Source organism: Callionymus lyra, chromosome 4, assembly GCF_982586985.1.
Source record: "Callionymus lyra chromosome 4, fCalLyr1.hap1.1, whole genome shotgun sequence".
Lineage (NCBI taxonomy): Eukaryota > Metazoa > Chordata > Actinopteri > Syngnathiformes > Callionymidae > Callionymus > Callionymus lyra.
This window is the reverse complement of record NC_141821.1, coordinates 26,255,201-26,279,772: the sequence shown is the minus strand read 5'-3', so window position 1 is coordinate 26,279,772 and position 24,572 is coordinate 26,255,201. Positions and strand designations below refer to the sequence as shown.

The window sequence follows — 24,572 nt, the reverse complement described above, 5'->3', positions numbered from 1 at the left end:
TCACTGACCTCAACCACAGTCTGCATCATAGAGCACGTAGGGAAGACTGTACTGTCAATGGTTATGTTGCATATTTAATTGAACTGAGAAATGCAAGTAAACAGTATTTTCATGACTCCGTAAGTTCTCTGGGCAGAAGGGTGTCCAGGATTTTGTAAAGAAATCAAAGTTTAAGTGTAGGTTTATCCCCAAGACAAGACAAAAGTTGCTCACTGGCAAAACACATTCCTGTCTGATGCTCTGGCCGGAACATGCAGGCTGAGAGGGGTTTCCGGAGGACACTTTATTGCCAGCAGGCGTGAAGGTTACCGTGGCCAGTGGAAGAGCTCTGTGGGGGGAAGCATGACAATGGATGACTTTAACTGTACAGCGACAAGCTCATTCTTCATGGACGTGAATTTTGGGCAGATAGTTTACTTATAATGGTGAGGTTTACAAGATTCTTTAAGAAGCTTTTAGTGCGAGGACTTTCTTATGAGCGCTCTTAAGAACGCTGTGAAAGAAGAGTTTCCCAGACTCGCTCTTAGCTTTAAAGATATTGCACTAAGAGTCTTCTAAGCAACCAAATGCTTTTCCAAAGAAATTCATATCCTTGAATTTTCCAAATAATAAAAATATTCTTAATGAAGAAAAACTTTTCATAGTAATACACCTTTAAGTTTTCCAAACACATCTGTATCATGATACAGTTTGAAAGACCACTAGATGTCACCCTCAGTGAAAATGATGCCAGGTTTCATTGAATTTGTAGATCAGAGCCAAAGATTATAAAGTAGAGAGTGACATCTAGTGGCCTTTTAAAATGAAGACACTGTATCATATAACAACTGATGTATCATGAGGCCTCATCAACCCATTTCATAGTAATACACATACATACTTGCTAGTGAAATCACACAGAGTTGAAGCTTGACATACATTTACTTGTAGAAGCTGATAATGCAACAGCAACACCTCATTTGAGTGAGAACATGCAAAAGCCTCGCCTCCGTCAACAGGAGTTCTGGCAGGCCGACACACTCAAACAACACATGGTGGCTGGAGAGGAAAACAATTGAATCATTTAACCAATTTAGCCATCCTTGTGGCATTTAACAGATTTCAGTGAAAGAGATTTAATTGAACTCAGCTGAAGCTCATCCAGAATGTCTCCACCTTGCTACTCTATAGAAAAAGTGTTGCCAAAGTAGGCACATTTATTTGTATCAGTTAAAAGAGAGTTTTGTACAAACAGAAACATACTGATGAGTACAACAGAGGTACAAGATCAATTTAAAAAACACTTAAACCAACACATTAGTTGCCCTTTCAGAACAATCGAATTTGAGAAACCTGGACAATATGGTTTGGTATTACTGTGGCACAATTGACAAATGTATTTTTAAATGAACTTGAATTACAATAAAACTCTGTTATAAGGTCAGCCTAAAAAAATCTACTAGTTAAAGGGCACCTAATGTGCTGATTTAAGTGTCTCTTAAATTGTTCTAGGACCTCTATTGTACTCATCACTGTTTCTTTTTGCACAAAACTCTCATTTAATAAAGATATTTACATTAGAAAGTACTTAAGCCCCACGCACTTAAAACGCGCTGTTTTGGCTTAGAAGAAGTCTCGTCCAAGCAACTACACCCACTCTGCTTTGATTGGTCACAAAACATGAGTTGCATTCAAGGACTCTCGTTTTGTACATTAAAAACGAATAATAAAAATAAGGTTTGCTGCTTAATGTACACATTACAAAAACACCTAAAGGCAGAAGTAACTCTCACCATGTTTACATAAATATTTATTTTGTTTCACGATTAACATGTAGGTACTTAACTGGTTTAGGGCTTCTAGGGGAGGACACCTCCACCAGAGTGATGTCAGAATGTATAATTTAAACCCTAATCTCATTTGGCGATATTTCAGACTGGAGAGAACTTTATTAAGTAATAACTTCAAAACAGAGCAATGTCATGATGAATAACCTACTGCATTTTAAAGAGAACGACTTCAACATTTATAACATGTGAATAAGTCAGGAGAGTTGGGTTTTCATATTAGGTGCCCTTTAATATATATATATATATATATATAACAATAAATAGCTCAATCTTATACTTGGGATCTTCAGGCAGTATTAATCATATCTGGCAACCCTAAAATAATGTGGAAATATCATTAACAACACATATTGACACCATAGACACAGGAGTGAAAAGTAAGTAAATGTATCAATCTTTACTGGGAATATTGGGATTTTCTTTCATAGTTCTCTCGATGAATTTCACTATAATGTTGGGCTTTGATCACGAGTGAAACTTAACCTAACATGATTTTTTAAAAGGGAGCATGGCACCGCCTTACCCCTGAACCACTGATGATATCCACTTGCGATAGCTTCCACCTGCAGTTCCTGCCTAGTTAATAGTGATTTCATACACGGAGGCATGTTTTGCTCCGGACAGAAAAGGGTTTTCTGCTGCAGAACCTGATTATGCAGCATTGTTGATGGGAGTCGGGGGAGCAAATGGCTTCAGGAATGGCCTCAGATGGTCCTTAACACTTTATTTCCCCATGTTGCATTTTTTTTTCTCTCAGTGTTATTGTGGTAATTATTTTTCAGTACGTTCCACTTGGGTTGCTTGCTCCTCCGACCTCATAAAACTCAGCCTACTTTTTTCTTACCCCAGAAGCCATCAAATTGAAGGCCCGCTGAATATCAGTCCAGCTGTGTTACATATCAGTCGGTGCAATGCTTTGAAATGTTTTGTAGCAGACAGAGCTGATGGAGCATTTTGCTGCTATTCAATTTCGTGAGCGGAACAGGGTTTGTGCAAAGGAAATTCACAGCGGAGCTAGTCTGATGTGGTGGGGAATTAATCAAATTCAAAAACAAATTACGATCAAAAATCTGGTTTATGAGAGTATTTTATTAAACTTGCCCTCTCTTGGGGTCATTGAATCATATCTCCCTGCTAATTCAAGCGAAAACAATTTTCACTGTCTAAGTTTATGCGCTACAATTTTCAGAGACACTGAAATTAGAAACAAAAAACAGCAAAACTATTAAGAGGGTTAACAAATCCTGGGTGTCTTGATTAGATTTTTGAGCTATTAAAACCATTCACACCCTAGTGAATCAAGATTTGACGGCGTCTGTGTTGATACTTTTCCAAAAAATATATTTCTTAGGGAGATTGTCTGGCAGATGATAAGATGAAGGACAAAAGCTGGTGAATTTGATGTTTATTTTCATTAGCTTCAGGTCAGAGACGGTCTTTTTATTATATATTTTTTATTAATCTAATTTTATTTTATTTTATTAATTTTATTATCTTGTGTTTACAACACTGGCAAAAACATTTCTGGTTGACAGAACATAGACGTGATAACAATAAACCAGATGAGTGTTTAGGAGAATGTATCTCAGAGATTTTTTCTTGGATCAGACAGAAACAAATACGATGGCGATCGAATCGAAATTGGAACGAGAATTAGGAACATAAAATACTATATAAAATATGGCCACAAAGATGAAACTGTATTGAATCATGGTCCCTAAATGCAAGATTCATATCAAGATAAAACATTGTTGTTTTTTTCTAAAACCAAGCTTGAAAAGATATGTTTCCCAATTATTTGCCACAGTTTGATACATTTAAGTTCTCATAAGCCAACCTGGACCATAGTTGTGTTTTATGTCCTCGCCTCCAGTGGTTTTCTTGGCATGTTTTCTCTTTCTAACCAATTGCGTTAAAGCTATAATCTGACTAGAACCCACTCTCAGTTTAATAGCCCCTGTCAGTTGTTATAACTAATATTACTGTTAAGCAATAATTAAAGAACAGACTCAATGGTATAAATAATATTGATTTGTGCATAACAATTGGTGTCTTTAACTAACGCAGCTCCAATGAGCACAGATTCTGCAGGTAGCTTTTAAAATATTACCTTTGTCTGCTCTGGAAACTCATAACAATTCACCTGTGAGCCAAGGATTTTCTTAGAATATCTTTCAATTCATTACTCACCATTTTTTAATACAAAACACGCATTTGTTAACAAGTCTAACTATTCAAGAGTTTGAGAGATTTTTTCAAGGTGAAATCCAAATTCATTTCTCCTATTTACATGAGAACTTTTAATTCCCTGTGGGCTCAGTGTGGCCTTCCCGCTGCTTCGCTGGTGTTACTGCAAGAGATGCATTACATTTGTCGCCGGTAAATACAACTGGTGACTAACTCGGTATGATGCATGGTTTCATAGGCTAATTGCCGCTTCCAGCTGATAAAGCCAAAGGCCAATGGAGACTCTGTGACCTTGGTGGATAAACAAAAAAAATGACCCTATGCCACACTATTTGTCCTATTTAGTTAGAAATAGATGTGCATGAGTTGTTGCTTGAAAAGACAGCATGTAGCATGCGTTAAGCATTTGCCCTGTTCAGGGGGTGCCTTGCCTCTTGCCCCAAATAAATGCCCTCAAGCCACAGGTCACACCATCTGAGAATAATCAAAATACAAGAAATAAAAGGTTGAATGGCATGTTTTTTCCCCTGAAATTACCATGCAATTGCTAATGAAGAGACCACAGACAGAGAAACCAATAGTTTGAAAAAAGGTAAATGAAGCACACATATGAATGTAGCAATTAGAACATCAAATTAAAATGTGTGTATCACTCTCTCATGTGATATTGGTAAATAGAAACATTAAATATAGACATGCTGTTGCAATTTTTATTCACTTTTCTTTTCTGATGTTTACGTCACTGTTCAGTCTTTCATACTGTGGGGAATAGACACTGTGGCATTTTCTCTTAAACTCTAAAATGTGTCTGTTTCCTTCTCTACCACCACGTATCGATACTCCGATACTACGATCGAAAGGTCTTTCCCTCCATATGGAAGAGTGACAGTTTAGCTATGAAGTATATACAGTATATATATTCCCTATCAGTCTCTGAGTCTCTTTAAAAACCATGCAGCAAAAATAACATGTCTTCACACAGCTCTTTGAAATCATATTTTCATGTCTCACAATGTTTTGCCAAAACTCTCATGCTGCTTCTGCAAAACCATGTCATTGGACTCAATCACAGACGTAATTCATGTGGTGAATTGCCCGAGAAGTGCAACTTCTGCTTTTGAATTTTGTTATGTTGCAGTCATGGTGTGTCAAATGTAGAAAGATAAAAAATCCAAATCAGACTTTTCTTTTTCTTAGAGTGAAATAAGGCATTCGATCTCCCCCACCCCCCTGGAAGCCCACAGCTGTTCTTTTGTTGTGCACTCAAAGAGACAAGCAAAGGCAGGAAGGAGATAATGGAAAGTGTGGCTCTCATTTATTATCCTGCTGAAAGTTGTAGGCAGAGCTCATTGAGAAATAATGACTCATTTAGATCAGTTAAGACCGAAAGGAGTCGACTCCATAGAAAAGCCTGAAATATGCACTAAATGTGATCTCAGATGTTAATCTCTTTAACTTGTATAAACTCTTTCCACACTCTGAATGGAATTGTGTGACAATTGGACCAACAAAACAAGTTAAATTGTGAATTCTCTTCTTCAATTATTTGAAATGATAAAAAAATGATGGTCCACTTGATGCACATTAAACTATTTTGGAGGGGGGGCATGAAAACAAGAGTGCTGTCATGGTCTTACAATATTCTTCTTGAGACGTGTTATTTTCTTTTGATGAAAAATGCCTCAGTAACCACCTGCAAAAAAAATACGAGTGACTTGCTCCAAAGCATCATTTTCAGGCACAGGCTGCCCAGTGATGTGGTCTGACTGAGATACACAGGTAACGAACACTATCCAGAATACATTTTGCTAAACTGATGTGTGTGTGTTGGTGTCAAAACTCTTTTCCTGTAGCAGTGGCAAATGTATGACTGGCTCACAATTGGAGGTGATGGACAAATCTGAGCTAAACTCATACCATGCACATGAAGGCATCGTAGCCATCAGCAATTCCGACAATATATTTAGACAGGGCCCACGGTGGCGCAGACTTTTTTTGTGTTGCGTGGGTGTACTCCAGGAACTCCGGTTTCTTCCCACAGTCCAAAAAGATATAGAAGCTGATAAGGAACTTGGGGAAATTGTCCATAGAAATGAATGTGTGTGAATGGTTGTATGTCTTTGTTTGACTGGCGTCCTGTCCAGTGTGTCCCCGCCTCTCGCCCGTAAAATCTGGGATAGGCTCAAGTCCCCATAAGGTATTAAGCAGTAAATAAAATGAATGAATGAATATATTACAGGAGGATTTGTTTACTGTCTTTCACGTATATCTGTACTTTATGGGTACAGGGTTTGTATAAAACCACCTTACTTACTATAGTTGATGTACAGTTAGATTAGAACGGCACACCTCTTACCCTCCCGAGGGGGCGCTCTCCAGTATTAAAGAAGGACTGCTATATAAGCACCTTTCTAACCACCAAACCAATTCACTTTGTAAAAAAAAGTCTGGTTACCCACACAGGACATTTACCTGCAGGTTGTGGCTTGAGCACATTAAATATTTTACAAACTCCAGTCTGTCCGACCCTGGACTTCATCCAAAATTGGTTGTGCTGCGTTGTTTTTGCTGCACGGAAATATAACCAAGGCCAATCCGTTATAAGAAAAGTAACACAAACCTTAGTGAGTTCAGCGAGTCCATGGTCCTTGTTTGTTTTTTTGGGTTGTAGCATATTAGTGCCAATGCAACATTTTATCGACCTAATTAAGCGACTTGTAAAATTCCAAATCATCATCTTAAATTGGTCAGCTACCTGATCAAATGAAATAGTTTAGCCATACAACTCATTTGGATGATCTTAGAAAGTGTAGAAAGTGGCCCATTGCTTAATTTTATAACTTGTATTGGTCTGAACCAATTGGATCTTGATCTCCAGAAACATAACGCCCTGGACCTTGTGGTGTCAATGTACTAACATTAACACAATAAAATAGCAAAGTCAAAGAGTAAAAAAAATGTTAGATTTGGTGTGAGTCGCCCGATGAGAGAAAAGACATGCATCTACTGTAAACTGTATTTTCGGTTTGTGTTCGGGGTAAACTTTAGTAGTAGAGGCCTGATGAGGCGGCTGATGCTGATCATGATACAGTTTGAAAGGCCACTAGATGGCGCTCTGGGTGAAAATGATGCCATATGTAATTGTATAGTATATATGAATAGATCAGAGCCAAAGATTATATAATGAATACACTGTATCATAAGCAACCGGTGCTGTATCATGCCGCCACATCAACCCATTACTATTAACAACCCCCTGGTTGAACCCATTTCAACACAACAAGTTTCTCTTTGTATATTTGGATCTATAGTCACTTTCCTGTTGTCCCCAAGTCTGTGTTAACGACCCTTAACTTGTTTTATCACACAAACTTCAAATTAGATTTGTGCAGATTATCTATTATCATTGATCCTTTTCTAATGGTCTTTATTTCTTAATGGAAAAGCACCTACATTACACTGTGAACAATTGTTAGGATGAATATGTCTGCATATATGCATTTGCATACGTCTAACCAAGCAGAAAATAGATCGGAGGTGGTGATCTGGCCAGTTGGGATGGAGCTGACGAAGGGTAAAAGGGAAAAATGTTTCACTTTCACTGTTGTGACTGCCGGATGGCACACTACACCCTAGCCAGCTTGTAGTCCATCCAGAACCGTCAGCTGCTCCAAAGAAAAGCAAAACGATTGCCAAAGTAATGAACTGCAGGCAGAGCTGAGACCAAAACATTCTGGCGATAAGTAATGTTGTGTTCAGTGGAAAGCCTGGTGTTGCTGTCTTGACAGAAGTGCAAGGTAATTATTGAAACATATGGACGGCAGAGACCTCTTTTTACCTCTTCACTAATGATGGTCGGCTTTTACAGAAGGGCAAAGAAAGGACACTCGTGCCGTTAAACGTATCTATTACACACGGGAGACCCATCTTTTCTCCTTATCCACTTGTTGGCTTTAGATGAGCAGTTTAATCAGCCACTGATCAGATCACGTCCTCCCAGACAGAATTCAACAAAGTCTGCATAAATGTTTTGAACCAAAAAATTTAATCAGCTGTCTTGTTCATTTCCATCCCATTTGCATAATCCTGCCGACAGGCAAACAAACCAATCAAAGCCAAAGAATACCCTGAGGGTAGATGAAATTGCAAGCATGAAATAAAGACAAAAACTCAGAATATCAATCAAACCGCTATTGCAACAGGGGAACATTTAATAATGGCAAAGATGATAGGAAATGACCATGACCACAGTTTGGGTGGTGTGCTCATCGTATTCCTGATTAGGCTACTATTAAAAAAAATGTAGTAATAAAACATGTTATGTATCCTACATTTAAATTAAGATGTATTTTTATATTTATATTTGATGCAATTGGAGTCACAAACAAGGAGGATTTTCTGTCCTGCAATCCTTCGACTTTATTTTGTTTTCATATCATGACATATCTGGTCTCTATGTCCATGTCTAAAAGTTCAAGTCAATTTTATTTACTGAAGGGCTCCGTTATCGACCAGAATTTTAGACAAGAACCACTGCAGCTTCTCTGCAAAAATAGGTTGTAGCTTGTTTTTTTGGAGCACATACAGTAGCTACCGAATAGATGTAGTTAGATATAATACATAACCTGCAACATACAGTGCTGTAAAGTATCGTATTCATTGCTGAATTGAATTAAATTGGTTGACTTGTTCATTTTTGCAATGATACATCAATAATTGTTTTAAGTATATGCTTTGTGCTGTTCATGAATTGCACTGTAATGTGGGTAAAAGATGGGGGGATTTGATAAATATGATGGCGGGAGAACAGATGTGACAGAGGTGGAGATGTGGAGTGAAGGTCAGAATGAATGACAACCAGGCTGTGAGTGATCGTAAAGTGTGGATTAATGTTTTTCCATGATGAACACGGACTGACCACATCTGAGCGCTTGGATAAGTACCTTCAGTTTTTTCATTCTATTCTATTTTCTTTTGGACTTAAGTTGGACATAGAAGTTATAACGAGGGGGATATTCTTTTGGGTTGATGGCATTTGATATTTAAACAATGTCTTTGATTATATATCCATTGTGGAGCGCTTTTAGTTAAGTTAAGTAAAATGTTGCCTATTTCATGTGTCTTTCATGCAGCTGAAAATAATGTTGTGCCGCTTTTGTGGTTACAAGTCCAGAACTACTGTGGTTGAGGAGTTGGAAGGTCCCAATGATCCTTAAAGAAAGGTTGCTGAGGTAAAAATAATGCTAGGTGAATGACCAGACAAGCAATTCATAAAACGGCCGGTGGAAGGGGCTATACTTGTGTGTCTGGTTGACCGGGCTTCTACGGAGCAGGGTCCACCTCTTATAAAAAAAATAGATCTTGCCCTGGCACAGCACCTGCTTAAAGGGCTGTGAATTCCATGAGCAGGACGGCGAAGTTTATTGAAATTGAAAGCTCTGAAGGTGGCTACAATTTTAACAAATCCAGAACTTTTACTCTGGCTTGATAGGCTCATATTGTTTTTATCTAATGAAGACTAAACCAAATGAACACAAAACAAAGAGAAACCAAGTTTGGAATGTTTGTGTCCCACTGAGGCACATTCCTATTCTGGCCTTAGGAAGATCCCAAGGTAGGTCTGGGTTCCGTCCTAGCTTGGCTTGGTAACAGGAAGTGCGAAGAAAACTGAAGCCAAAATTCTCAACGGTCTCAAGAGATGATGTTGTTATCAAGCATGAACCTACCAGGTGTTCTGACTAATCTTATGAGCCGGGTTCAATCTCACATGTCACATAATGACAGACTTAGTTCCGTTCTGCACTAAGTGATATCCTGAGTTTTTGCTTTCTTGAGGTAATCACAAGAAGTACATTTGACTGATTTTAATGTAAACCAGCAGTCCAGCTTCCAAATCCCAAGCCGACATGTTACAGGACAGCTTGGTGTTCCAATTGCTCCCGGGAATGTACGTATAAGTATGTTCTCATTCACAAAAACAATGTGTTTTAAATGTGGAGCAATTTCAAAATTGCAATTGGCATCAGCTATACTTTTCAGTCATAATTTCACCTCATATAATTGTTCACCTTGAAAATTCACTCTCATGGGGTTCTACAAGAAAAACAAAGAGCTCAGGAAGTTGTAAACATACTGTAGTATCAACAAAAAATAAGCAGAGAAGCATCAGTATAAATACTTTTCTAATGTGCGATTAGAGTTGTCACCAGCACCTATTTCTTTCTGTATAGTCTGGGCTTTGACCATGCATATTCTGATAAGTTTTGGTTCAATAGTTCAAGTAAGAAGTCAATTGTTTTTCTTCATCAAGCAATCTGGTTTCTTCTATCCACATATCATACACATTCTAGCTGAACAGTATCCACTGATTGTGTATTTCTATGGTTCTTAACCACAATTTTCAGTAATGTATGGAATTATTTGGGGAAACACAGCAAATATTGAACATTTACTTCTTCTTTATAATCTCATTTCTTGGTTGAAAATCAATGTCACAGACCCTATACATCGTTTTCCCCAGAGGAGGACGCTCCATCCTTTGATGAATAAAGAAAGATCCCGCTGAGTCGTATGGCCTAGGGTGCGACAAAGGACGCCAGACAGTCTGCCAAGCATGACGTTTGCCCAAGGAAATAAAGTATTTGTCATTTACATCTACAGCTACAACTGTAAGTCACATCCAGAACAGGTGCGCAGGGTCACAACATCGATGATTTCCAGATGATCCATTCTACTTACAAGGAATACAAATATTTGGGAGGATGAGTATGATTAGCGGAAGAGCTCCTGGTTCATTGCTCTTTCTCAGTGCCAAGGCAGGATCTTGAGGTTGTTTGACAAGTAGCGAAGCCCCAGTAAAGGGCGAAGCACATATGACATAGAAGTGTTACTTGTAGATGGGTTGCAAATTAAATTCAAGGCATTGATTATGATGTGCAAGATTGTGACATATTTAATGCAATTCCGGATGACACACTTCAAATCCATTAACTGACACTCTGAAAGGAATCTCGGAAGATGGTTCTATACAACTCCAGGTCGCTTAAGGCAATTTATCTGCTTGGAAGCTGCATCCCTCTCTCATGTTAATGGATAACAAATTACCCTCTCCAGTTCATGAAAAACATGTATACATCCCCCAGGTACAGCACAGTGTGACCCAGCCAACTGAGGCTTTTGTCATGTGCTTTCGTGGCCATGGGGTGAAATGATGCTGCACCACAATGGGCTAAAAGCTTTGAGTCCGCATTGAAGTGTTCAGACTGTTGCAGGACTAGGAGTCAAAAATAGCTCACTATTTTAACTTCACAGTGAAATGATACCATTTAAGCATCTCAATAGTGAATCAGTTGCTTAATACATTTAAAAAATATATATACAATCTTCATTTAAGAATACTTGTTTGTTAGTTGTTTTAAAACGTTTTTTAAATTTTTTTTTTTATTAATTGTCTCTAATGACATACTTGTTTCCTTTATCTCCTCTCCTTCGAAAGTGACATTAATGCATTTTTAGAACCGGTCATTTGAAAATGTTAATGCATACAATACGATTTTGACATATTTTTACTCAAGGTTTAAAATGGAAACAGAAAAATTCTAACTAAGTAACTATAATTTAAACTAGCATACATACCCATACTCAAGGATACAACGATTCTCTAACATATATGAGATGCAGAAGGTGTTTATCTATAGGTCAAGGTGACCCAGAGAAGACCACTAGATGGCACTCTCTACTTTAAAAATCTTTCACAGAGGGGGCCATCTAGTGGTCTTCCAAACAGTATCATGATACAGCAACAGCTGCCAAATGAGGCTTCATCAACCCATCACTACCTACAAGGTTAAAAAGAATGTTTTTGTATCTTTCAATCTACACTATTTGTATGTTAAGAAACACAAACAACTGCTAAGTGAAATTCAGTGAAACATACTCCAACACTATTTTCAATTTACAGCATGTGTTTGAAGAAGTCACTCCTGACTGGTCCCACTACTGATTCATTGCAGACATATTTAATTAGTGCACACAATAAGGAGGATAATTCCATATTCAGCTCAGCTCCTCATTAATGAAGACAGGGAGGACTTTAGAACCTTCAATTCTTCAGAATGACCATTGGTGCCTCTGGACCCGACAATCTGTAAATGTCACTAGTGGCCAGCTGCTCAGCGTTGGAAAAAAAAAAAAACTGCTCTCAGAATTTCTGTGCAGCTCTAATGCCTTCGGATAGAAGGACCTAGAAAACAGCACCCGGATTGATTTCATCCTTCATTTGGTGCACAGCAAATATTTTTGACAAAGACATATGGCAGAGTGAAGTGCACAGCAGCAAGCTGCCCGGCCTCCAGCCTGAGCTGTTTTCAAGCTTGAGTTTGATTGTTTAAGGCATCACACACATTAAGCTAGAGCATGTATGCGGGACTCGCATGCATCCAGGCACATCACCAAAGGAGCATGTGAGAGATGAGGGAGTTTAAGTTTTGCAGAAGCTCAAAAATAACACCTTACTGCACCGCACTGCTCCTCAAGTTTCCATGATTTAAAGATGCTTGACTCTTGAACAAGACACGGATCAAAATGTCTCATGACAGCGAGATAACAAAATAAATGACAATCACAATAATCTCCAACCTTCTTGGAGGAGGCGACCATACTCTGAAAAAGTGACCAATTATTCGTCTACAATGCAGGTGCACGTTACTGTAACAAGTGAGAGAGAAAAGCCATTCCTCATTGGTCTATTGGTCTTAGCCTGGATGCTCTCCAGCCTCTTCCCAGAAGGAAGAAAGTGGAATTGATCTGGTTCGGGGTGGGTGGATTCTTTCACAATGGCGGAAGGACAAGTATGTATTCATGATGGTGGGGAGGCTGCTCCTGACATCCTTTTGGGCAGCCTTCACTAACCTGTGGAGAGCACAGTAGCACTCTGAGGTCACTCTCTTCCTTACAGCTTTTTAAAGGGATAGTTTACCCAAAATTAAAACTTCACTCTCTTTTAAGTCATTGAGTAAGCTGTTCCTTTTTTTAGTTATATGCAATAATGTATGTCTATATGAATTTTTCCATTTAAAAAAACTCCAAAAACCTCCATACTGCTCGTCCCAGTGTAGAAAATAGACACTGGTAACTTGTTGGTTTTCCTTTGGTGTAGCATGTTAGCCTTATAGCTTCTGGTGGGTTAGAGATGAGCTGTATTGAGGTATTTGGATGTTTTTAAATGGATGAAGAAAAGTGAGCCTCGTTCTCCACCGTGGTATGTACATGCATGTTTTCCTATAAGCCTTAAAAGGAAAGGATAATAGATAAATAATCCCAACCCTAAATTGACATGAGGGTGAGTAAAAAAAAGTGGCATTTTGGAAAACTATCCCTTTAAGTCCAACTCTCCTTAATCTCCTGGAGAAGAATAGGCACAAGTGAACCTTCTTGACTAGACAGGACATGTTGTTGCTCCAGGTGAGGTTGTTCTGGACAGAAACGCTAAGATATTTATAGCTGAAGAAGAATTCTGTAGCTGCTCGACTAAAGTTCAGGAGTGAGGATCGACCACCGTTTATCCTGATGACAACAAGCATTTTTGATTTCTTGATTCCGAGCTCTTGTTCTGGATCCAGTTAGTTGATAAATGTGAGAGAGCGTTCAGGCCTTGTGCACAGAGTTTTTGTATCCGGGTGTATTGTATTAAATGTGGATATGAATTTGATAAAGGCCAACTAAGAAGTTTATCTTCTCCAGCTGGGAGAGCGCTTTTTCTGAAGAGATGTCATCCGTTGAACGGTTCTGCCGGTATGCATATTGATCTGCACTGACATTTATGGTGTTTTTAATGTGGGCCATGACAATCCTTTCAAGGCACTCGATGACAATTGAGGTGAAGGCCACAGGTTGACAGTCATTCAAGCCCCGTCACTGAGTTGCTAAGCTTTGGCAACAAGCTGTATTAGAGGTCGTATTCCAAGAACAAACGTTGGGCACTGCTAAACACAAACAAGTAGAACACTTTAATCGATAACAAACCATTTTAGTTTTGTATTTTATCATATGTTTTAATTTAAATTATTTACTTTGGATCAATATACAATATTAACTCACTTCATCTGTGAAACCGAGCAGACATTCGTTTACGACCAGTGAAGGGATAAAGTTAGTCTTGTTTATAATGTGAGGTTGTGGGCTGAAGAACAGCCCCTGTCTGGACCCTGGCAGCTGGACTGATAGCAAGGTCTGTGGAATGGCAGCTGTTGAAAAGACTTTTAAATTGCACTGGGGCTGACGGGTGGCTGTCAAAAGCAAACTGGTCAGACACTTCTAAATAGGGGGAAATATCACGAGACCTGCAGAAAGACGTGTAATTCAAATCAAATGTTTTTTAGATATTTATGTTTCTTTTTTTTTCTTGGTAAATATTGGACATCAGCTAATCTACAAGGCTACTGCTGATCATAATAATTATCTTCAATATAATCCGACACATTATGAAAGGAATGGTCCTGCTAGAAAAAAAAAAAGGACCCTACACAATATCCTGTTTTAAAGTCATGTTTTCGATGTTGTCTTGGAACATAAATGTTCTTGTTGTCATGGTATTATCAACATAAAACGAGCCATGGAATTATGTTTTGCCGTTGATGTCTTCAACGGATCAACCTTGAAAGGATCCAGAAGCACCCATTGACAACATCAGGGCCAATTATGTGCAATAAATCAATGTAGGGCGCTAGAAGCCGTGACAGCTCTCCTTTTATCGCTTCTGATTGCCAAAGTGCAACTATGTATCATTTTCTATATCTCCTGCTGGTCAGGATTCTATTCTCTCCCGAGACATGTGTTACAGGCGCAGATTCTGCTGTCAGATTTAACGCATGTTATTTTTCCCGTCACACAATCAAACCCATTAAGAAATATAAATGTAATAACATTAAGTGTTGCTGAAACAGAAATTTCGCAAAAAAAAATTGGGCTCAAGGAAATCAGAGTTTTGTTTGGACAAATGTATTCAGGTTTTTTAAATCTGCTTTTACATGTAAATTCTAATTTGTAAAATAAAAGGTTTCGACTGGTTGTCGCCGATGCTTGGACACAAAAAAATATGTATGTTTTGTGTGCACATTGGGTGCTGACAGTGTCCTGGCTGTTAAAAAACCTAATGAAAAATCGAATTAAAAACCAAATTCATGTTGCTTAGTATTATCTTCATACTAGGTAGTTGCAGACACAGATGGTTGTTGTCGGGGGGTAGAAGGGAGAGAGCAACACCAAATATATGTGAAACATGTGATTCATGGAGCGAACGATGTTCACGCTGTGCGAGAGACAGCCCAGCTGAGTATTATGAGTGATTGCTGTGACAGGTAGCGAACTGGAGCATGGTTCGTGAGCTGCTGCAATATTTGCCTGAGAATCTTGTCCATAAAGTAATCCACTGAGGATTTTAGTGAACTTCGCTGACTTAATTAGAAAATAAACAATATATAAAGGAGGCAACAAAAGGCATCACAAATAAGAAGAATTGTGTAACATTCAACACCGTAATGAAGATAAATGTGTCTCCGGTTGAAAATGATAGCTCAGTGAGTATGAGTAACGGAATCCATGAAATCGTTATGATTTGTTTTTTTGATAATATTTGGAGCAAAGGATTATGGGTGTTCACATACCTTTGTCAAAACTAACTTCATCAACTTTATCTAAACATATTCCAGTTTCATTGTTTCTTAAAAGTTGCAAAAGGATGAAGACTTACATGTTAACAATGATGAATAAAGATTCTTGGGAATTATGACACTACTGAATGCATCTTCATGGATCATATGTAGCTGTAATAGGGTGTGTTCTCTTTTTAAACTTGATTGGCATCTAAGGGCTGCTGTATATACAGTTAAATTTAACGTGGTAAAAGGTTGTGTACTTTTAAAAAAAAATAAAAATTGACCTGGATAATGTTAGACAGTGGTTATTGGACCTTGTTACATGACTGGGAACTACGTTACGAAGAATCATGAACGTCACAGGTGGCGCGTAAGAGGACCCAAAAGTGGCAACTCAAAGTTAAACTCACAAAAGGGTGAATCTAGAAGTGCAACAAAAAAAAAGCAAAAATATGAAAAGCTAAAGAATGGGCGGAAGCTAGAGGACTCCGACCGGCAAAAGAGAGGGAAAAAAAAGGTACCTGAAAGACAGATGTTCTAATAGTACAAAGACAAAGGGGTGGACCGCTACAAATCATCTCAGCCTTTCACACCTGCTTCCTGCTGACAAGGTGGAATCAAACACACGGAACAGAAACAAAACAAAAGAAAATCTGAGGGAATCATGACAATGAAGACTTTCATTTTTCTTCATCTAGTTTACTCTAGCAATATTTGTACAGTTTTCACCAGTTTGTAATTATACCGTTGCAGTAATGGCGGCATACTTTCTGCACCAATTCATTCTCATAATATTGCACATAAGCTAGAATTGAAGTCCCTTTTTCTGCATTCTGACTGCAGTTATTCGGATACTTAGCGCTCACTCTCAGTGGTCTTGTTTCTCGGCCAAAATCCATTCCGATAGCATCCAATGTCAATTCCAAATTACCTCTGCCAGCCTGGAAAATCGAGTGAAGGGGGAATCATGGACATTCAGTGCTTACTATTGTCCTGTGATGTTCGAAACATCTGTCAAACATGAAGACGGATTGTCAGCTGCAGTACAGTTACATGAAGGAAAGAAAGGCACCAGCTTGAAGCAGCAATCAACCACTTGAACATGTTTATTCCTGGCTCCCCCACTTTTTGGACAATGGAGTTGAAAACTGTTGGGATTACTAATAGGCACCCACTCCACTTACAGAAAATATACAAACTATTGTACTGTTGTTATGATATGTACATACTATATAGATTTTAAGTATCTATAAACATTGGTCACGACTCAACTCTATAGTGAAACATATATTCTATAAAGTTAAACACTGAGTTACCTGATATTGTTTAGCAACAGCTCGCATTTACTATGATCAGTTAAGAATCCAGTAATGCTTGATTGATGGTTCAGTGTTGAATTGGATAGAGAATAGTTTCTCGCCCACAAGCAGTGTTCACATAAGTCTAGCTGTGGTGGCCCAGAGGTAAGTGACTTCCTCAAGGGGCTGATTCGTGATCGGTTTAAAGGAAAATTGCTTGAGTCCACTTGTATAGAAGTAGTTTACCCTCAATAAACCAAAATGTAGCTCCCCACTTTATTGACTAGTTTGACATTTTAAGGACGCTCACATATTCATTAAACAGACAGAGCCTTCCAGTGTCTCCATGTTTACCTTTCTGTCATCAAATATTTAAAATCAAAGATGTACCACATCCGAAGTCAGGTTGGACAATCAACATGAGAGAAAATGGATAGTGAAAAAAAAAGAGTGTTTGCCATATATCCCTGCCAAACGTAATCAACGGGTCATAACTGTTTGCCCTTTACATGATAAAAAGCAAGAGCTGCACTGAATTAGTGCTCGGTTCATATCAATGGATCACTGCGCTGTTGTAGCTGTGATTAGGCAACATTTCAACAACCCATGTTGCTGTCTCATTGCTCGTGACCTTTACAGTACAAAAAAAAACTGTGATTGTGTCTTTTTTTTTACCGTTTTGTTTTCCTTTTAGCCTTCATGAAATCATTCAAATAGTGCATGATTAAATACAAACGTATCATCACTGATGGATCTGGATGATTAACTATTCATCGACATGTATTTGTGTGAATTGTATCCATACAATGTTATTCATGATGCGACTGGATTTAATTCCTCGCTATATAAAGCTGCACTTATAATCAAGTAAATTTATCGGTTGTTAACCAGTCCTTATTTCTGTTGTTGTTGTGTTTCAGCTCTTCAACTGCCGGGGGCTTGGCTTGAGTGCTGAAAGGTAAGTGTTGTCGGACACGGTAGACTTTGTGGATAAAAGGTATCGAACAGTATTCTCAATTTCCTGTCTCTATTTTGACATCAAGTCCAACAAAAAAAAAGGAATTTGGAGGTTGCAGTGTGAAGGTCCTTCAGTCTCTCTTCTCCTCTCCAATTAATTAGGGGGGTCTCGGAGACTTGCGCTCCCATCCCATCCCCCCCCCCATAAGAACTAGTCCTCAGCCGTGTCTGACAGAGACAAATCGCTGCCTCAACATCCGAGCCGCACACATCACTTCTGGTCGGCGTGTGACATTGCCTCGTGGGTAGACTGGCACAGATCTAAGTGGTCCTGTGGGTCATTGAGCAGTAATGCTATGCCATGTTTAGGTTCAACTGGGTGTGTTTTATGTGGTGTTTTTTTGTGATGATCAAGGACTCTCTTGTGCTTCAGGCAAATATAATCCTTATTTGCTTCAGGCCATCTCACAAATGGTTTTAATATTAATGTTTCCTCTACTTTGCTCTCTAAAGAGAGCGCTTGATTTGTTCGACTTAATACCAGCAAACGGTTTTGTTGGATTCTAACCACCGGTTTGACCGTAAATTGTTCCACATGGTGTATTGACTAAATTACAGTATATAATATTACTTGATTTTTTTTATAATGTATTAATGTACGATAAGATAATTTAAAATAAATTAAAAACATATTTTTTGGCTTTGCTATAAAAAAGAAAATTACAGTTTCATAATTAAATTGGAATATTTAGGGTCTTCGGTTTATGGATGAAAGGAATCTTAATGCTTTAACAGAAATCTGAAATGTGGTCTCTAGTGATGGGTTGATGAGGCCTCATGAGGCAGCTGATGCTGTATCATGATACAGTTTGAAAGACCACTAGATGGCAACCTCAGTGAAAATGATGCCAGGTTTCATTGAATTAGTAGATCAGATTCAGAGTTTACAAACTACAGAACACCATCTATTGGCCTTTAAAAATGAAGACACAACTGTTGAGTATCATGAGGCCATATCTACCCATCAGAACCCACCAGATGACATTATATGCTCTATATTTGTAGATTTTATAATATAATATTTGTACTTATTGAAGTCATTGTAGACCACCTACTGAGCTATATAAAAAAGGTCAGCTTGTAGCCCAAGGGTGTGTCCCAAATCGCACACTTCTGCACTTACACTTAATATTTCGAGTGCACAAGTACGTCCCAATAAGAAGTGTGCGAAAAATGTAGTGCGCAATGAGCACTTAATTGGCCAGAAAATTCAGTGTGGATCGCCATCTTGGTGACGTAGATGGCGCTAAACGGAAGATACTCCACTTACAACGAGGAGATGTCTCGAAACAACACTATTTACCACAAAACGCCACAAACAACAATAGTAACACAACGAAACACAACTTAATAACTTATTTCAAATGGCGAAAAGTGCTGTCACGTGTCGGCAATAATGTTCCAACAGCTGGTTGCGATCAGCGTTAAAAGTAGAAGATAATTTGCGCACTGGCCGAGTACGTGCACTTCTTAATGTGTACTACAAACCAGTGCACTCGGATAATTGCGCGATTTGGGACACAGCCCATTATTGCGTATAAGAAGAGATTTAGATCTTTGAGGCAGTTTTATAATCAACAATTTGAATCAATTCATCTTTAAAACAAGATTGAAATATAGCCTAAAAATATATGGGTACGTTTCTAAAAGTGGCCAAAGTAAGTAAGGTTTAGTTTCCTTGAAAAATAAATTAAAAACACTAGAAGTCCAAAAAATTGAGCTGTTGGACTTGCTCATTTCTGGCTGATAATACTGTTTCCATTGTTGCACATTCATTTCAGCCACAGACAAAAAGTCCATTCCATCTTCAGCTCCGGTATTGTCTTATGAGCAATGTCATCATTCAGAGCCGTAATTACTGCACTTTTCCCCAGCCTCGTGCTCCAGCTGATCACAGTAAAAGAACAGTTTGGAGCAGCTGGGGCGTGATTAGTGATAGGCCTTGGACATGTCATCCTCTGTTAGTCGCTTTAATTCATTTGTCTGCTCGCTGCTGCTAGCCAGGCCGTGTGTGAGGATGTTCGCAGAGGCGCTAGCAAGTGAGCCCTCTATTGTGTTAATAGAGTTAAATAGAATAGGTAAATGTGTGTTATGTTTATATGTATCAATATGTTTTAATAGCAGCAATACATGTAAATGTGTTTTATACATTAGTTTGTTGGGTGATTTTTTCCTGTAATAAAGTGACCTTGTGACTCGAGGGTCTTTACCAAAAAAAGAAGTGAAAGCTGCTTTGAACAGAGGTGGGTGTGGTGGTGGGCTCAGCGGCCGCCACCTTTCTTAGCTTTCCTGCAACTTTGTGTCTTCTTCATCTCTTTTATTCATTTCTTTCTTCCCGTGCTCCCTCATTCAGCTGCCACTCTAACCCTGCTATCTTCTCTCTCCTGCTCTCTCATTCCCTCTGTTGTTTCTCCATCCAATTTCCCCAACGGCTTCTTCTCTCATCCTAACGCCTTTTCTCTGACATCACTGCCTCCATACGTCTGGCATTTACCGGTCAACCAACGGAAAACATGTGTTTATTTTCTTTTTAACGTAGGGATAAGTACAATTGAAACACGTTCAGCTTGAATGGGTATCAATACTCGGTGCCTGTTGTCAGTTTTGGTATTATACTTTTTTGTATAATTACTGATTTCATGATTATCACCTTCTCTATTAATGGACCATCTTGTCAGGAAATGTTGCTGTTTGTAAAGACACCTTGACCCAGAGATAACACTACAGTTAAAACGCTGGTTAAGGATAAGGAAAGGAAAATAATCAGTTAACATATAAAGTAGAAAACAGAGCTATAGTTTGTAATGACACAATTATTGAAATTGACGTCCAGGAATAGAGCTATAAAACCTACACCTGACGAAGAGCAAAACTGACTTGGAGGAAATTTAAATCTACCATAGTTTTAAGGCAGATAAATACTTCTATAAAAGGAAAAACAATGGGAAACACTCTATGTCCTGAAATGAATAAGATATTTGGAAATATACACATGACACACATAATGGTCACACAAGTTATCATAAGACATAGATGAAGACAGTTATTATGTGATATTGGTTAGTAAACAAAAAACCTAAGTTAGTATTATCTTCAGTTAAATGGAAAATATGAAAAAGGGGAAGGGAAAAAAATAACTGTTTTTCTGTCTGCTTTATTTAATTTTCAATAAATTAATTTAATATTTTGTCTGATCAGCTGACACTTTAAATGTGTCAACACAGACTAAGGCTGACTTTTGTTTGGTTGACTGTAGCTCTATCATTGTAAGTGTGGGATGTATATAGAAAAAACAATATGAATGATTTTAACATTTGTCAATAACTGGCTAGAGCTGAAAATGTTAATTATAGTTGAAAATTCTCTTATTTGGGTCGCGGTGGGTCTGGCGCCTATCCAGGCTTCTTCCGGTGAGAGGGAGAGGACACCCTGGACAGGTTTCCACTCAGGGTGTAAATAATGTATTCAACAAATAATAAATAGACAAACTCTGAAAGTATGTATTACTGTTGAAACGTGTTCAAATTTGAGGAAAATCCCTGTTATTTAAACTATTGAGCAATTCTATTGTCCATCAACTGAGCACAAAAGTTCTGGTTTAACACTGGTATTAATAAAAAAAAGTGTACCTATATTATAGACATCCCAAATGCTTAGTGGCTAATTTTAGATTCACAGGCTACACAAAGCTTGTTAGATAAAAGTATATGCTGTTGTTACTATGCTGAATAAGTTGGTGCGATGCTGGTTCCCATGTGGTTAACCTCACCGGCTACCATTACATGTCTATGTACTGTACGGTACGATGAGTGGTAACATGCATATAAGGAATTATGCATTCTGATTGCCATATGTGTTCATCCCATATAACCCAAATCCTGATTAAATAATAAGACATGATCTAAACATGACTGTGAAAACAAATTTTCAGTCTGACTCAAGTTGTTTCTACATAAAAAGAGAGTAAATGTGGAGCAGGGGTTCAGGTGTAAGCCTAGAAGCCATTTCAGGCAAGATTCCTTCAGCCCCATCACACTCCAAGTCAGTAGATGTTTGCTCTTCTGTTCTTCCAACACGCTACATTAACTGCACGCATTTGGGATTGCTCAAATCTTTACCCGTGTCCTAATTATTTCATTTGGCTTTTTCCTTGTGAACTTCTGTCTTCAATTGTATTGTAGTAGCGGACCAACACTTCGACACAACCAAATAGCAAATCAACTCGTGGAATTATGGTCATAATTTAAATTGATAAAACCATGAAGAGATGCTTGAAACGGTTGAAAATAATCACAAAATGTTTAGACTTCTTTCACATTGAACCTCGTCTTCGATTTCTGATCAATTTATTTGTTAAGTAAACAATGTTTTGAGCCGCGCTGGAGACGAAAATGATGCTAATCAAATCTCTTATTGAGAATCTGAAACAATCAGCAATAAGCCAATAAACCGACAACGCCGATGAATCTGAGTCATGATTCTCTATAAAACTTCCATTTCTCCGAGATGCCGATGCACCCTCATAAATCTGGGATGGTTTGGCTGATTGCGATTTGAAAGGATTGTTTGCAATCGATTCTATTTAAAAAGCTTCTATACTCTTTTTCTCCGAGCAAATCGGAGCAGTTGTTCCCAAGTGCTTGCATGAATCAATTGTTCCCTCGGGCCTCGCGCTCAAGTCTCCATGCAGCTCAATACCTCCAATTTATGTTTTAATTACGATGATCTACTAAGTGTTGGGGGCTTGGCCTCGCTCCTGCAATCGGTACCAACAAGATCCACCGTGTGCAGCATATTACAATTATTTTTTTTCTAATCATTCTTTAGAATGCTTTCAGCATTTTAATATTCATAAATATTTAGGAATGCGAAAAAGAAATGAATCATGTATTTTTTCAAAGCAGTACTTTGACTACTACGCAAACACGTAGTATTGAAATTCTAATTCTAATAATGTACACACATAAAATATAGTAATAATAATAATAATAAATACAAATTGCTTTGATGAAAAAAAAAGTCTAACTGAAAATAATAATAAAACACACACAAAGTTGACATGCTTCGAAAACATTTTGAACAACAAGAGCTATTTCAGCCACTTAACAGTAAGTCAAAAAGTACTTTTCGTTTCGTATATTCTGGTAAATCAGGCCTAAATGGAAGACCACGGAAGTAACTGAAGAATGCACTTTAGATTAAAGGGCAACTAATGTGAACAGGAAACAAGAAAATTAAATGGATCCAAAAAGAAAATGGAGGATCCCCATTGAAGTTGAACTTGTTTTTTAGTTATTTTAATTCAGTCTTAATATGATATTTCTGCAAAAAATAGTTCATCAGGGCCTTTAATAAAAGCAACCTAGCTGACATACACAACAATGGATTGTTTCACTGGTGGGAATTGTACGTGATGCATTCCAACAGCAGACCATTGAAAAACTAGAGGCCATAAACATGATTGACTGTATAATAAGAAAAACAAAAATCAATAAAAAGCTCACCGCTTCCAACCACTGTATTAGTTTGTGCTCTTTTCAAGATCTGTTGCACTCACTCAATATTATGGCATAAATATTCTCAGAGGGTTTGGAGGTGTTTGTGTTTGCAGCATTTAACTTCCTCAATCCATAACTTGGGGAGAAGTTGGTGACACATTTTAAATGGTTTCCACTGAAGCTCTCTGCGGATATTTTCCCCCTAATTTCTGTTGTTCTATGAAACATTAAGATTATTACAATACTACACAAGGAGAAAGATCTTGTGCTTCTGTGAGGACTTTTAAGTTGATGGCTGTGTCTCTGCAGAATACGACAGGAATGGCTTTCTGTCAAACACCAGCTGTTAAAGACAACATGATGCAAAAGCCACGGATGAGTGAGCCATCAAACCTCCGTCACTGACAGTATGTTGGCTCACGACACTTCATGAGAGTCGGTCTGGCTCTTTCCTGCTTTTATGCAGTATGAATCAGTGATAATTGCGCTGTGTTCTCATTTGAGTGTCAGACATTTCCCCTGTGTGGCAAGTGAGAAGAAAAAATAGTTTGAAAGCTGGATGAAGAGAGGCATGAATGGAATGAATCACTTCCCCTGGGATAATGATTCATCGGCTCCAGAACAGTGCCACAATCTTTATGCCAATGCTACTAATATCTACTGTGAGCCGCTTCTTTGCTGAAGATCAGGTGTTATTATCCCTCAGTCTGTTTATCGTGATCCGGGATAAGGCATTCCCATCACCTGCCACCCATCTCCCCCACACACCTCCACCTGCACACAAGCCTTTCAGATGAGACGCCTGGCGCCTTCCATGGTCTTCAGTGTAATCTCTTTGGCTGTCGACTGATCTTGAGAGGGGTCAGCTGTGATAACAAGATCACTCAGGTGAGGACGGAGGCAGACAACAAAAGGGCATAACTAAAGCTCCCAAGTGAAATGCAGCTGAGGTGAAGAAAACTTGTGGCAGAATATTTAATGGAACCGTTTTCCAACACAAGGCGGGCTCCCTTTGACTTTCATCAAGCTCTACACTTTCCTTTAGCACTTGATAGGAGAGGTCATTTTAGTTTTGCCCCCGCAAACTCA

The 24,572-nt window shown here is 38.4% G+C and overlaps 1 protein-coding gene across 14 annotated transcripts in view; it reads left to right on the top strand.

Moving 5' to 3' along the window:
* LOC148082299 (receptor-type tyrosine-protein phosphatase delta-like) overlaps nucleotides 1-24,572 on the top strand; it is a 346,341-nt gene that overhangs the window by 178,866 nt on the left and 142,903 nt on the right. For all 14 annotated transcript variants that reach the window (XM_087789456.1, XM_087789451.1, XM_087789446.1 and 11 more), the window contains exon 8: nucleotides 17,889-17,926. The gene's annotated coding sequence lies outside the window, so the exon portion shown is untranslated. The remainder of the gene's footprint in view (nucleotides 1-17,888; nucleotides 17,927-24,572) is intronic.